This window comes from Lissotriton helveticus, chromosome 3_1 (genome assembly GCF_964261635.1).
Source record: "Lissotriton helveticus chromosome 3_1, aLisHel1.1, whole genome shotgun sequence".
NCBI lineage: Eukaryota > Metazoa > Chordata > Amphibia > Caudata > Salamandridae > Lissotriton > Lissotriton helveticus.
In genome coordinates, this window is record NC_136061.1 from 183,497,245 (window position 1) to 183,513,535 (window position 16,291).

Below are 16,291 nucleotides of genomic sequence, written 5' to 3' on the forward strand. Positions count from 1 at the left end.
CTTGCCTACACAGTGCACATGCGCTGCATAGGAGGACCTTTAGCCGTCCTGCACTTTTCCAAAGCACATACTCGTGCTGGTGGCGGCATCCACCTTGCGGGAGTGAGCAGGGGCGCGCCACAAGCATGAGTATGTGCTTCCAAAAAGAGCAGACTGCTCTACCCATAGCGTGCGTGTACACCACTCGCGGGCTCACCTCCTGCTCGCCTTCTCTCTCATAATTAACTTTCGCAGCCCCGGGGCCGCGCTTGTGTTTCAGTGCTTGTTGGACTTTGGCCCTTAGGGCAGGTTCACCCCTAGACTTTTTGCCGTTAAATGGTGACCTGGTGATGGTGATTTTTGGATTCTGCGCACTTTCACTGTGTCCCAGTGGAAAGTGCGTGCGCACTCTCAGTGCATGTGCTGAGCTAGGCCTGCCCGCCCATAGGAATGCATGGGGAATGTATGTGTCCCTGGTAGTTCCTGATGCGTGGGGTGTACAGGCTTGAGTCTGGTATGTGTGAACTCGTGAGAGTGAATGCTTCGCAATGGTGTGTGTTGCATGAGTGTGTCATATGTAGAAATGCCATTTCCAGGAGTTGGCATATTAGTGTAAAATATGCCTGGCGTGTGATTGGCTGGAGCTGGCTGGCATGCCAGGCTCCAGGAAGTCTGGATGGGTCTGCCCGGTGGTGAGTGTGAGATTAGCATGAGTGATGTGTGGGAGGAGTGTACCTGTGTCCTAGATGGGCTGGGTTTTCCCCACACAATGCTGGCTCCGCCCCCCTGTGGTGTGTCTAATGACCCAAGCCCTGCCAGTGAATAGAGAGGGTGGTTGAGGTAAACAGAGTACTCAAGAACCAGCTGCAACTGGTTTTCCCCCCCACCCTGCACCTTCAGACAAAGGGAAATGGTGTATAAAAATGGGGCTGTGTCCCCACTGAAGTTGTTCTCTTCCAGGATCCTGAGGGGGCTGTTGCTGCTGCTGCTGGGCCAGAGGACCGCCACTTGGGGTGTCTCCCTGCCTGGAGACCCAGTGTGCTGGCTCTGGGCCCAGCCTTGCCCCCCCTACAAGGAACTTTCCCTGTGATCCTGCCCTGCTGAGGGCACCTGGAAGCGCTGGGATTATTGCTAGCGCTAGGAGCGCTGAGGATTTCCCTCCAAGCGCCTGGGAGCGCTTCCCTTGATTTGCGGTGCTAGATTTGCCCCCTAGCGCTGAGAGCGCGCCCTATTTCCTGCCAGCGCCTCGGGGCGCTTTATTGTTTCAGCCGGTGCCCACCCGGCATTGCCCCGGTGATTTGCTGTTATTCTTAAACTCGAGGGAGCCCTCGGTTTATTGAGCCCCCACCTAGAAGTGCCGGAGACGGGCCGCCGCGCTGCCCGCGACGACCCGGAAGTGCTCCTGCCGGCCGGCCAATCCGAGCGCGGCCCGGCAGAAGTCCCGCCCCCACAGCCGCGACCCGGAAGTCAGGCAGGCCGGGGGCAGGACAGAGAAGCAACCGGAAGCGGACGGGAGGCCACCCCGCGCTCCGGTGAGGACGGAAGCCGGCGTCTTTTCTTGTCTCCCCTCCCAGGCTCCCTAAGCGAGGGAGAGCCCAGGAGAGGGAGGGAGAAGTGTGGAGGGAGCCCCCGAGGAGCGGGAGCTCCCGTGCAGAGCCGCCCGAAGCAGAGGAGCTGCAGCCGCCAGAGACCGGTGAGTGCCCGCCCCTCCCCTTCGGAGCGCGTCACTTGTGCTGAGAGGCCCGGGGGGCCTCAAGTGATTCCCGAGTCCCCAGGAGGGGGACTCCAACGAAGCCTAGTGAGAGGCTCAAGGCACCCCCAGTGTTCCCGGGTCCCTCGTGAGGGACCCCAACAGCCCAGTGAGGCTGCATCCTTCTGAGTTAAGAGTCCAGAGAGGCTCTAGGGGGGCATTTTGATTTACTTGGAGCCCAGAGAGGCTCAGGGGGCATGATTGTGCTCGAGTCCCCAGGAGGGGGGACTCCAACAAAGCTTGCCACAGCTGTCTAGAGCCCTGAGAGGCTCAGGGGGGCCAATTTATTCCTTGAGAGCCCAGCGAGGTTCCCACATTGACCCCATTGTTGTTTTTGAGCCCTGGAAGGCTCAAACCTTGTTGCGCCAGTTGCCCAGCACTTTGTGGGCAACTGCTCCGTTTAGGCACCCTGACACTTTGGACACAGGGCGTCCTAGCCCCAACAAGGCCAGGTGGCCTAGGGACTGTCACAGGTGGTGACTTACGTGAGATTGGCGCAATTATTATTGTTTTTACACCTCTGAATGTATTGTTAATGCATCATGTGTTTTCCTCCTTACACCTCTGAATGAATGTTATGCATTGCATCATGTGTTATGTGCTTCCACCCCCACAGGTATTGTGATGTGTAGGTGGTTGTTTTCTCCCTAGTACAGGTGGTGCTAGTGAGGTCCTGGTTACCAGTAGATACTGGTTGTGTGCTATTTTGTGCTACAGTGATTTTACATGCAAAAGTATTATTTTTGAAAGTGCTACTTCTGATTCCTGACAGTGGTCCAGGTGGCCCTGTCTTGTACAATATCCCCTGTAAATTCTGCCCGGGCCTCTGGCACATTGTAAAGTGTGTGTTTTATCTAATGTGTTTTGGTGTAATACAAAGGCTATTTTTATATAACCTTGTGTGGAGTTTCCTTTGTGGTGGGCCTTTGGTTGTTGTTGCTGGGGTGCGTGCGCAAATACTTAGCCTACATCGCCTCCAAGTTTAGCCTTGCTGCTCGCGCCACGTTACCTAGAGGGTGAGTAGGGGTTATCTTGGCGTGTAACTCCCTTGCCCTGACTTGGGTGTGGTGGTCTCTGACTGACTTTGGCGAAAGCCCTGGCCAGCCAGGGATCCCATTTCCAACATTGGTGGCAGCGGTGGGATAAGGATTTGTGTTTGCCTTGTACCTTAGTAGCAGCTGGCTGCACCACAAAACTCTACATTTTTAGATGACCACATTTTTGGAGATTATTGTTTTTGGTGAAATTCCATTGTTTCTTCTCCTGAAGAGTGTCATTTGATAATTGTGTTCAGTACATTTGTCCCCCGCCCTGCTTCCAGAGTTTAGTACCTGTGTCGCTTTTGGTCAGGTTGAGAAGTCAGGGGTGGTAGAAACTGCCTTACCGATCCGAGGGGAGGGTGTGTGTGGATGAATGGTGTGTTTTCCTGGACGCATGAGTATGAGTTCTCTTTGATAAGGAGATTGTTGAAGTTTTGGAATTGTGTACTCTTACTTCAGATTGTTAAGTCCCCTGTGTTGCACGTGTCTGTGATCATCCTGCCAAGATGGAGTCTGCTTTTAATGTCTGGGGTCTGTTTTTGCATGAACTGAGAGAGTTTTGCGAAGAGAGAGACATTGCAGTGAATGAGTCAGACACCCAGTCCCAACTTAGGGGTAACCTGATCCAATGGCAGAAGGATGACTGGGAGCGTGAGCACAGTGAGGAGAGGGCCCGGGTCTCACACCATGAGGGTGGTGGGTCAGAGGGGAGCCCTGAAGAGTCTGAGGAGGAGGAAGAAGATGATAGCACAGGGACGCCAGCAGATAGTGAGGACCCCATAGATAGGGAGTCCCTTGCTGGGTCCAGTGTAGGAGGCAGCGCCTCATCCCTTTCCCTGTCCCCAGAGGAGCTGGAAGATAGGAGGAGAGAAAGGGAGCACCAGCTGGCTTTAGAGAGGCTCAGGTTGGAGCATGCCCAGGCTATGGCACAGCTGGGCATTAGAAAGCAACAGCTGGAGGTTAATAAGCAACAGCTAGAGACCGAGAGGGTCTTAGCGCAGGAAAGGATAGAGGAGGCTGAGAGGGCCTCCACCAGAGGCGAAGTAGCTCTGGAGGGTAGACTATCCCCTGCGCGCAGTGTTGAGTGTCTGGATTCCCCAGGGAGGGTTGAGTCCAGTGGTGGCAGCTATCCAGATTTCAGTATAGGAAATCCCAGTCCCAGTTCCCCCAGTCTGGTACCTGTTTCCCCAGAGGAGGAGTTAAGGGTGAAGTTCAGGGACAGTAGGAAACTGTCTCACCAGTCTTGGGAGGAATTTGAGGATGAATGTTTTGATACACTGTGGGCTTGGGTGCAAGTTCACACGAAAGATGATTTTGACGTATTGTTTGGTCTGATTGTCAAAGAGCATCTGCTCAGTTGTTGTTCACCAGGGTTGCGCACACACCTGTTGGGGTGTGGATTGTCTGAGGCATGTGAGCTTGCAGATGAAGCAGACCGCTGGGAAAGGACCAGAGGTTCTCTAGAGTCATTGGTGAGTGACTCCAAAAGTAGTGGTTCAGGGATCTTCCAGCCCAGCGTGGTGGAAGAGGCTCAGTGTAGCCCAGCTAGGTCCCAGGATAGCGAGGAGGGTGTAGGGGCTCACTGCCTGGCTCAGTGGAGCAGGAGTGAGGGGGAGACCGAGGTTCCCAGACGCCCGAAGCCCTGCCTCAGGACTTGGATGGTTTCTTGAGGGAACACCAGGTTGGGGACCTAGGCTGTCCTGTTAGTCCATTTGAGGAAGATCTCCTAGTGAGTAGAGGACCTGGAGCGTCTGTAACCAGAGCTCCTGTGGTTCTAGAGGCTGGCAGTACCGCTCCGGTAGGGAGGGTACAGGAGTCCAGCGTGAGGAGTGATTGGGGGATGAGTTTCCCAGTGGATGCACCAGTGGACCAGGGACTAGCCAGTTGGGCTAGATCTTCTTGGGGGGACCCGGGTGGCGCCACTTCTGGTCTGGGGGATCGTCACGCACTGTCAGGTGGACAGAGGGCGGGAGATCTGCGCCAGACAGACAGTCACACAACAGATGTGTCATTTGTTAGCCTCAGGGGGATTGTGTGTGAGTCCCCAGAAGTCCTGGAGTGCCAGGCAATTGTTCCACCGAAGGTTTTAGACCAGAGGTTGGAAGGCCAGGTTCAGGATCAGCCTGACCTGAAGGGTAGGACGACTGTAACCAGTGTCCTGACCGGTTCTTCTTCCAGAGGAACTTCTCCAGGTGGGAGAGGGCAGACCTCTGGAAGGGGGTGCAGAGGGTGGGAGAGCCCACCTCTGACCCCGGTGCAACCTGAGTGGATCAGCCCTGGGTTGGAATGGCGTTCTAGGTGTACCCCTCGTCGGAGGAGGAGGAACCCTAGAAGAAGAGGTAGGGGGAGGAGAGCCTTCCCCGAGACTCCTGGTCCGCCTGAGGTTGTAGGCCTTAGGCTGGAGAACCAGTGGCAGTCTAGTCCTGTCTTGCAGACAGGGAGAGTGGAGAATGGCTCCTATGTGCCAGGGGTTACTACCCCCCGCTCTGCGAATAGGCATGGACCAGTGGCACCTGGGTGGCCCAGGGCCTGGTCCTGGCCGCGGACAGCTTGGGAGTACCAGTGGGGTAGCCCAGTTGGTCCAGACAGTGGTTTGAGATGGAATCCCATGGGTTCACCGTGGCGTAGAACAGGAGGGTGTCCCTGCAGTTGCGGGCCCGCGTCTGTGTTCTATCGCCCCAAGCAGGGAAGTCCATCACGGTGGTGATTGGTCTACCCTGCGTTTTGGCTGGAAGGGGGTTGTGTTGGACTTTGGCCCTTAGGGCAGGTTCACCCCTAGACTTTTTGCCGTTAAATGGTGACCTGGTGATGGTGATTTTTGGATTCTGCGCACTTTCACTGTGTCCCAGTGGAAAGTGCGTGCGCACTCTGAGTGCATGTGCTGAGCTAGGCCTGCCCGCCCATAGGAATGCATGGGGAATGTATGTGTCCCTGGTAGTTCCTGATGCGTGGGGTGTACAGGCTTGAGTCTGGTATGTGTGAACTCGTGAGAGTGAATGCTTCGCAATGGTGTGTGTTGCATGAGTGTGTCATATGTAGAAATGCCATTTCCAGGAGTTGGCATAGTAGTGTAAAATATGCCTGGCGTGTGATTGGCTGGAGCTGGCTGGCATGCCAGGCTCCAGGAAGTCTGGATGGGTCTGCCCGGTGGTGAGTGTGAGATTAGCATGAGTGATGTGTGGGAGGAGTGTACCTGTGTCCTAGATGGGCTGGGTTTTCCCCACACAATGCTGGCTCCGCCCCCCTGTGGTGTGTCTAATGACCCAAGCCCTGCCAGTGAATAGAGAGGGTGGTTGAGGTAAACAGAGTACTCAAGAACCAGCTGCAACTGGTTTTCCCCCCACCCTGCACCTTCAGACAAAGGGAAATGGTGTATAAAAATGGGGCTGTGTCTCCACTGAAGTTGTTCTCTTCCAGGATCCTGAGGGGGCTGTTGCTGCTGCTGCTGGGCCAGAGGACCGCCACTTGGGGTGTCTCCCTGCCTGGAGACCCAGTGTGCTGGCTCTGGGCCCAGCCTTGCCCCCCCTACAAGGAACTTTCCCTGTGATCCTGCCCTGCTGAGGGCACCTGGAAGCGCTGGGATTATTGCTAGCGCTAGGAGCGCTGAGGATTTCCCTCCGAGCGCCTGGGAGCGCTTCCCTTGATTTGCGGTGCTAGATTTGCCCCCTAGCGCTGAGAGCGCGCCCTATTTCCTGCCAGCGCCTCGGGCGCTTTATTGTTTCAGCCGGTGCCCACCCGGCATTGCCCCGGTGATTTGCTGTTATTCTTAAACTCGAGGGAGCCCTCGGTTTATTGAGCCCCCGCCTAGAAGTGCCGGAGACGGGCCGCCGCGCTGCCCGCGACGACCCGGAAGTGCTCCTGCCGGCCGGCCAATCCGAGCGCGGCCCGGCAGAAGTCCCGCCCCCACAGCGCGACCCGGAAGTCAGGCAGGCCGGGGGCAGGACAGAGAAGCAACCAGAAGCGGACGGGAGGCCACCCCGCGCTCCGGTGAGGACGGAAGCCGGCGTCTTTTCTTGTCTCCCCTCCCAGGCTCCCTAAGCGAGGGAGAGCCCAGGAGAGGGAGGGAGAAGTGTGGAGGGAGCCCCCGAGGAGCGGGAGCTCCCGTGCAGAGCCGCCCGAGACCGGTGAGTGCCCGCCCCTCCCCTTCGGAGCGCGTCACTTGTGCTGAGAGGCCCGGGGGGCCTCAAGTGATTCCCGAGTCCCCAGGAGGGGGACTCCAACGAAGCCTAGTGAGAGGCTCAAGGCACCCCCAGTGTTCCCGGGTCCCTCGTGAGGGACCCCAACAGCCTAGTGAGGCTGCATCCTTCTGAGTTAAGAGTCCAGAGAGGCTCTAGGGGGGCATTTTGATTTACTTGGAGCCCAGAGAGGCTCAGGGGGCATGATTGTGCTCGAGTCCCCAGGAGGGGGGACTCCAACAAAGCTTGCCACAGCTGTCTAGAGCCCTGAGAGGCTCAGGGGGGCCAATTTATTCCTTGAGAGCCCAGCGAGGTTCCCACATTGGCCCCATTGTTGTTTTTGAGCCCTGGAAGGCTCAAACCTTGTTGCACCAGTTGCCCAGCACTTTGTTTGCAACTGCTCCGTTTAGGCACCCTGACACTTTGGACACAGGGCGTCCTAGCCCCAACAAGGCCAGGTGGCCTAGGGACTGTCACAGGTGGTGACTTACGTGAGATTGGCGCAATTATTATTGTTTTTACACCTCTGAATGTATTGTTAATGCATCATGTGTTTTCCTCCTTACACCTCTGAATGAATGTTATGCATTGCATCATGTGTTATGTGCTTCCACCCCCACAGGTATTGTGATGTGTAGGTGGTTGTTTTCTCCCTAGTACAGGTGGTGCTAGTGAGGTCCTGGTTACCAGTAGATACTGGTTGTGTGCTATTTTGTGCTACAGTGATTTTACATGCAAAAGTATTATTTTTGAAAGTGCTACTTCTGATTCCTGACAGTGGTCCAGGTGGCCCTGTCTTGTACAATATCCCCTGTAAATTCTGCCCGGGCCTCTGGCACATTGTAAAGTGTGTGTTTTATCTAATGTGTTTTGGTGTAATACAAAGGCTATTTTTATATAACCTTGTGTGGAGTTTCCTTTGTGGTGGGCCTTTGGTTGTTGTTGCTGGGGTGCGTGCGCAAATACTTAGCCTACATCGCCTCCAAGTTTAGCCTTGCTGCTCGCGCCACGTTACCTAGAGGGTGAGTAGGGGTTATCTTGGCGTGTAACTCCCTTGCCCTGACTTGGGTGTGGTGGTCTCTGACTGACTTTGGCGAAAGCCCTGGCCAGCCAGGGATCCCATTTCCAACAGTGCTTGTTACTTTTTTGGCCGATTTGTGCAAGTATGCTAAGGTGCGATGTTCCTTGCCTGCAACTAGTCGCCCCATGTTTTGCTTTGCCGCCCGGATCCCTTTTAAGTTGCGCAGCGTTGTCAGTTCCTCAGCTCGACCCTGATACTGCATCTCATCTCGGGCAGTATCTCACCTGGTTTCTGCCGCAATGCCGTAGAGTTCTCTTGTTGCCTCGCTCTTATTTCCAACCTTCACCCGGATCCCTTCTACTTAGCGCGGTGGCGTCAGTTGCCCAGTTCAGCCCAGAAGTTGGATCCTGTCTCAGGCGGTATCTCTCCTGGTTTCTGCTGCAATGCCAGAGGGTTCTCTTGTTGCTTCACACTTATTTCCAAGCTCCAGCATGCTCCTTTAGCTTCCGCCCGGGTGACTGCACCTCGCTTGGCCTTCCCCACTCGCCGAGGCCTCGGACTTGCGTGACGTCGCTTCTCATGGCCTGGGGCGAGGTCAGGGAAGCCTGGCCAGTTCCGCAATGCTGTTTGTGTTTAGCCCGTCCTCACCGCAGTTCAGTCCGCAAGTTTGGGAAGCAGGGTTTCATATTCACTCTGCTCCACACAGGCATTTATTTGGGGTCGCTGGGTTTCTCCTGCTCAAGATCTCATTTAGCAGGAAGTATCCCCCTCTTGATAGAGCAGAGAGCCTCATCTCCCCTTGATTGGATAGCAAGATGAGGTATTGTTGGGTGCTGCATGAAGGGTCGTACATGCCGGCACGGCTACTAAGGGAGAACATTTCAATTTATGTTTCTATTGCTAGACTTGAAAATTGTTTATTGCCAGTGGAATTTATTTTCCTTTTTGAAGGGAACTGCATGTTGCTAGGAACTGTGGGCAGCACGATCGATGCAGAGTATTTTAGCTTCTCTTGGCCACTGCATTGCAAAAGATGTCTTAACGTTTATAGCTAAAAGATCTTTCCAGGGAAAGTCAATCAAGTCGTCACGAGGCGCTCAGAGTCGTTTTAGCCAGTATTTTATAGGGGCCATCTGGCCTGCGATTCAGAGGTAACCCACATCCGATTCCACAGCTACTTTGGGGAAAGCTGAATGGCTGGTTGAGCATCAATTTCCAAAATTTCCTCTTGAAGCAACCAGTGTGGCTTGTTGTCTCTTGAAAGCCCCATAGCTCCGCTCCACAGGGAATAGGGCTTTCCACTTTTGCCCGGAAAATGTCATTGATGGGTTTAGAAAAGCGCTGTCCATGTTCCATGTACCATCCTCAAGATAGCATTGGTAGATTTTTCTATAGCTGTTTGGATGTGAGGATTCCATTTGATATTTCTATTGCTTACTGCCCCAGGTATTTGAAAGAGACAGCTTATTCCAATCTTGTGTCATTTATGAAAGTAATGTTTTGGGTGGTTTGTCGTCACCCCAAATTTTGGGTTTTTCTGTTGTTGATTTTTTTAACTATTTTCAGTGCAGTATTTTTCCCATGGCTCTAAAGTGTTCATGGAGGTGTTAGGGGGTCTTGGAAATCAAGACTGAGTCGTCTGCACATAGGAGAGCAGGTCTTGAATCCATTTATTACCAAGATATCATCAGTGGCCTTTCTGCTGTAGATCGTTAATGTAGAGGGAGAGCAAACCCCCTTTCTGATACATATTGTTTTGCTAACATGTCCTTTTTCGATTTACTCTTACCTGGAATGTTGTTTCTGTAGGCAGCAGTTTATTTAAGGACAAAAGAGCTGGGTCAGCAGTGATACTGTTTCCCAGAGTTGGGAACAAATTTACAAGCCCATTGCGCACCTTTTACGCCGCCGTTGCGTCACATTGTAAAGCCCTGCGCCAGAAGGAGGCGTTCCTGCGCAGGTGGGGTGTTCCGGCGCAGGAACGCCTCCTAAAAGTGACTGAGATTTCACTCAGTCACTTCTGGGCCCATGCTGCGTCAAAACCCTGCGCCTGCTTGAAGCAGGAGTAAGGATTGACGCAGCATTGTAACAATAGGGCCCCCCAGAGCATTGCTGGAGCTGCGTCGCACTTGCGATGCAACTCCAGCAATGCACCACTTTTACGGCACAGATGCGTCACGCATCTGTGCCGTTTTTTCCCCTTGGTGCGCCGCATTGTAAATGCGGCGCATCCCTGGTGGCGGAGGCATGGCGCACAATAACTGGTTCATCCCTGCTGATATGCAGGGATGCGTCAGTTATTGTAAATCTGCCCCGTGGTGTCTTGAGACCAAGAGAAAGGCCGTAGATAATCTAAACAAGCATTGGCATAGCCAATAGGTCTGGCCTTTGGGACCTTATAAGTGTTTAGTTATCCAGCACGATATCCTTGGTGCAACTACATCAGCTGTTGCATGGCTAAACACTTATAAGGTCCCAAAGGTGAGACCTATTGGCTATGCGAATGCTTGTTAGAACTTAAAGCCCTGGTCCCAGGACTGGAAAATGTGTCCATAGTGACTTGGAGTCGGGTGGTCACTTACTTCTTATGTCTCGGAACGAATCACACCTATTTTGGTGCAAGTGATTCACCCCGTGGATGTGCACAGATGGTTTGTGTGCTTAGCCACACTTTTTACTTCAGCAGCACAAATTGAGGGGCATATTATCAAGGCGGGCGATATGGGATTACCGCCGCAATTGCGGCCGTTTTCGGCCGCAAAGCGGCAATAATTTTACCGCCCTATTAGCAAGCTGTCGCTAACAGCAGTTAACGACAGCTTGTAGGCGATAGCGAGCGGTTTGGGGCCCACTTTGCATGTCAGCGATATTTATCGCTAATGACATGCAAAGTGGGCGTACCCAACCTGTTAGCGACTGAAACAGTCACTAACATCACTATCGCCTATTATCAATGCAGGCGTAGCGACAAGAAAATTCGCGCTAAGTGCGAATATCGCTGAAAACTAACGCCTGCTCAGACCAGTTCTTAGCCTGTATATCCAATGGGAGGTGGATATTCAGGCTAAGTCCCTATTAGCGATAATGCCTGAATATTGCTAGATTTCCAGCGATATTCACGCATTTCGCCGCCATCGCCGGATATTTTATCGCATTGGAGATAAACGTTGCTAATAGCATGTTATCTCTGCGATAAAATGCGGCGATGTGCGCCGATAAAAAAAAATGTCAATAAGCCTATTTAGCGATAAATATCGCTAATTGTTGATAATATGCCCCTGAATTCGCACGGGCTCAACTATGCATGTCTTCCATGTCCCTCCTAAGAAATGTAGGATCGTAACTGGAGGTCCACATTCATCGACGTCTTTCTGTTGTGTGCCATTAAATCGGGTAAAATTGCACATGTGTATTTATGGAGTGTTACCGCCATCGCATGGTATGTGACGGAACTGCAGATATAGTAGACCTCGCCCTCAATGGAGACCGCAACAGGTGTCAGAGAGCTTACAAAAATTAATAAAACGGTAATCGGATGTTGGTCACTCAATAAGGTCCGATTTTGCAAAAATCAAGGTGCTAAATACAATCTGTGGAGAAATCCACGTGTCGCATCACTGTAGCCAAAACTCGAAATGGAAATATGATGGAAGCGCATGCAGTATCCCATGGTGCATGTTTGATGCTCAGAAGTTCCAGTGCTCTCCCATTAGGTGTATTGCACCAGTGCTGAGATGTGGTGGGACTTTCCCTTTGTACAGGTACCTGACAGTACCTCCCCGTCTAAAGCACTGATTACAGATCAGTATTTGATCTTTCAATCTCCCATTTCCCAATTGTCCCAAACTCCACCAGTTATCCTCGTGTTTCCCCCACAGTTGAAAGCCATCCTTTAGCACCACGGATCAGCCAAGGTCCAAGCCTCTTATATCACCTCAGGCTAAGAATTCCTTTACCTTGTAACCCCGGCCCCTGTTCACACTAGTGGAAGCCCTGCATCTCAGCCCCTGTTCACACTAGTGGAAGCCCTGCATCTCAGCCCCTGTTCACACTAGTGGAAGCCCTGCATCTCAGCCCCTGTTCACACTAGTGGAAGCCCTGCATCTCAGCCCCTGTTCACACTAGTGGAAGCCCTGCATCTCAGCCCCTGTTCACACTAGTGGAAGCCCTGCATCTCAGCCCCTGTTCACACTAGTGGAAGCCCTGCATCTCAGCCCCTGTTCACACTAGTGGAAGCCCTGCATCTCAGCCCCTGTTCACACCATTGGAAGCCCTGCATCTCGGCCCCTGTTCACACTAGTGGAAGCCCTGCATCTCGGACCCTGTTCACATCAGTGGAAGCCCTGCATCCCAGCCCCTGTTCACACCAGTGCAAGCCATGCATCCCAGCCAATGGAAGCCCTGCATCACAGCCCCTGCATCTAGGCCCCTATTCACATCAGTGGAAGCCCTGCATCCCAGCCCCTGTTCACATCAGTGGAAGCCCTGCATCTCGGCCCCTGTTCACATCAGTGGAAGCCCTGCATCCCAGCCCCTGTTCACACCAGTGCAAGCCATGCATCCCAGCCAATGGAAGCCCTGCATCACAGCCCCTGCATCTAGGCCCCTATTCACATCAGTGGAAGCCCTGCATCCCAGCCCCTGTTCACATCAGTGGAAGCCCTGCATCTCGGCCCCTGTTCACACTAGTGGAAGCCCTGCATCTCAGCCCCTGTTCACACCATTGGAAGCCCTGCATCTCGGCCCCTGTTCACACTAGTGGAAGCCCTGCATCTCGGCCCCTGTTCACACTAGTGGAAGCCCTGCATCTCGGCCCCTGTTCACACCATTGGAAGCCCTGCATCTCGGCCCCTGTTCACACTAGTGGAAGCCCTGCATCTCAGCCCCTGTTCACACTAGTGGAAGCCCTGCATCCCAGCCCCTGTTCACACTAGTGGAAGCCCTGTATCTCAGCCCCTGTTCACACTAGTGGAAGACCTGCATCTCGGCCCCTGTTCACACTAGTGGAAGCCCTGCATCCCAGTCCCTGTTCACACCAGTGGAAGCCCTGCATCTCAGCCCCTTTTAATACCAATGGAAGCCCTGCATCTCGGCCCCTATTCACATCAGTGGAAGCCCTGCATCCCAGCCAATGGAAGCCCTGCATCACAGCCCCTATTCACATCAGTGGAAGCCCTGCATCTCAGACCCAGTTCACACTAGTGGTAGCCCTGCATCTCAGACCCTGTTCACACTAGTGGAAGCCCTGCATCTCAGCCCCTGTTCACACTAGTGGAAGCCCTGCATCTCGGCCCCTGTTCACACCATTGGAAGCCCTGCATCTCGGCCCCTGTTCACACTAGTGGAAGCCCTGCATCTCAGACCCAGTTCACACTAGTGGTAGCCCTGCATCTCAGACCCTGTTCACACTAGTGGAAGCCCTGCATCTCGGCCCCTGTTCACACTAGTGGAAGCCCTGCATCTCAGCCCCTGTTCACACTAGTGGAAGCCCTGCATCCCAGCCCCTGTTCACACTAGTGGAAGCCCTGTATCTCAGCCCCTGTTCACACTAGTGGAAGACCTGCATCTCGGCCCCTGTTCACACTAGTGGAAGCCCTGCATCCCAGTCCCTGTTCACACCAGTGGAAGCCCTGCATCTCAGCCCCTTTTAATACCAATGGAAGCCCTGCATCTCGGCCCCTATTCACATCAGTGGAAGCCCTGCATCCCAGCCAATGGAAGCCCTGCATCACAGCCCCTGCATCTAGGCCCCTATTCACATCAGTGGAAGCCCTGCATCCCAGCCCCTGTTCACACTAGTGGAAGCCCTGCATCTCAGCCCCTTTTAATACCAATGGAAGCCCTGCATCTCGGCCCCTATTCACATCAGTGGAAGCCCTGCATCCCAGCCAATGGAAGCCCTGCATCACAGCCCCTGCATCTAGGCCCCTATTCACATCAGTGGAAGCCCTGCATCCCAGCCCCTGTTCACACTAGTGGAAGCCCTGCATCTCGGCCCCTATTCATACCAAAGGAAGCCCTGCATCTCGGCCCCTATTCATACCAATGGAAGCCCTGCATCTCAGCCCCTTTTAATACCAATGGAAGCCCTGCATCCCAGCCCCTGTTCACACCAGTGCACGCCATGCATCCCAGCCCCTGTTCACACCAGTGGAAACCCTGCATCTCGGCCCCTATTCATACCAAAGGAAGCCCTGCATCTCGGCCCCTATTCATACCAATGGAAGCCCTGCATCTCGGCCCCTATTCATACCAATGGAAGCCCTGCATCTCGGCCCCTATTCATACCAATGGAAGCCCTGCATCTCGGCCCCTATTCATACCAATGGAAGCCCTGCATCTCGGCCCCTATTCATACCAATGGAAGCCCTGCATCTCGGCCCCTATTCATACCAATGGAAGCCATGCATCTCGGCCCCTATTCATACCAATGGAAGCCCTGCATCTCGGCCCCTATTCACATCAGTGGAAGCCCTGCATCCCAGCCAATGGAAGCCCTGCATCACAGCCCCTGCATCTAGGCCCCTATTCACATCAGTGGAAGCCCTGCATCTCAGACCCTGTTCACACTAGTGGAAACCCTGCATCTCGGCCCCTATTCATACCAAAGGAAGCCCTGCATCTCGGCCCCTATTCATACCAATGGAAGCCCTGCATCTCGGCCCCTGTTCACACCAGTGCAAGCCATGCATCTCGGCCCCTATTCATACCAATTGAAGCCCTGCATCTCGGCCCCTATTCATACCAATGGAAGCCCTGCATCTCAGCCCCTTTTAATACCAATGGAAGCCCTGCATCTCAGCCCCTTTTAATACCAATGGAAGCCCTGCATCTCAGCCCCTTTTAATACCAATGAAACCCATGCATCTCAGCTCCTTTTAATACCACAAGAAGCCCTGCATCTCGGCCCCTATTTATACCAATGAAAGCCCTGCATCTCGGCCCCTGTTCACACCAATGGAAGCCCTGCATCTCGGCCCCTGTTCACACCAGTGGAAGCCCTGCATCTCGGCCCCTGTTCACACCAGTGGAAGCAAACAATACAAAAATACTCCCACGACCTATATATTACTTCTTACAATTCCAATATAAATTTCAAACAAGGATTCAATAACATATCCAGCTTGGTTTTAAAAACTTTTTTTTATTTTATTCTAGTATTATTCTTTTGTCATTATCATTGTCAACGTTATCAAAAAACATATTTCTATTATTCATAACAGTCTCTAATACAAAATTATTTTCCACAATTACAATGTGTTCACTCATTCATGCATACACATCCCTTATGTTACATACACATCCCATTCACAACTCAGCCCAGATCCCCCCACAGGAATCCCCACCTCTCAGTTCCAGATCCTTCCATACATCTCTGCCTTTGCTCTTACAATAAACTGTCCTTTTTGAAGCCCAAGATCCTACCAAAGGAAGACCTACCTCTCAGCCCCTGGTCGTCCCATTGTAAGCCCTGTCTCAAAGCCTTGATGACACCATGGAAATCGCTACCTCTTCTCCCACTGTAGAGTATCCGGTCTCCCGGCCGGTCAGCCTTTAGCATGGCCGAGCTGGGCCCAGGCCCAGAGCTCCAATAGTCTGAGGAGCACATGGAGTGGTGTGCATCAAGGTTATGCCAACAGCAGCACACCTGTCATCTTGCTCCAGCATTGTTTGTGTCTGATATACCAGTTTAACCCCTTCGGTGCTGATGACGGCTCCCGGTCGTCATCAGTTACGGTGGGCGTGTGCTGATGACGGCCGGGAGCCGTCATGACCACGCCCGCGATCCGAATGTGCCGCACAGGTGCAGAATTCCGGCCGTGGCGGAGGTGTTAAAGCTGTTTTAGTCCTTCATTATCATACAGAAGGCAATGTTTTAACACCCCGTTGAACCCTTCCTTGTCCTCTCTTCATTGTCTCACCCCTGCTGACACACACCAACAAATCCATCATTAGTGCAAGACATCTAAGCTAACCGTGGTTTAGGTGAGCTGGGGGAGGTCCGTAGACATTTGTGTTAAGAGACCAGGCTCTACTCAGCCAGGGACTGACCAGTGAACTGAAAAGGGGCCCCTGCGGCCTCATTTACTCACTGGCATCAGCAAAGGCGCCAAACTTCTCTCTGCCCAGGGCGCTGTCTGAACAAAGGCTGGCCCTGCTGCCAGCGTCTGCGAAGCTGTGGACATGGACATCATTTAGGGGTCGCCAGGGGTCGCTGCTGTGACCCCTGGCATCCCCCTTGGGACCCCTCGCACTGCCTTTGCGACCCCTAGCGTCAGCAGTGGCAGAATCAGAGGCAGGAAGAGAAGCAGCTCATCCTTATGGA

General features: G+C 53.4%; 1 protein-coding gene across 4 annotated transcripts in view; it reads left to right on the forward strand.

Annotated features, from left to right (window-relative positions):
• LOC144822253 (septin-4-like) overlaps positions 1-16,291 on the forward strand; it is a 392,055-nt gene that overhangs the window by 343,605 nt on the left and 32,159 nt on the right. The window lies entirely within an intron of this gene.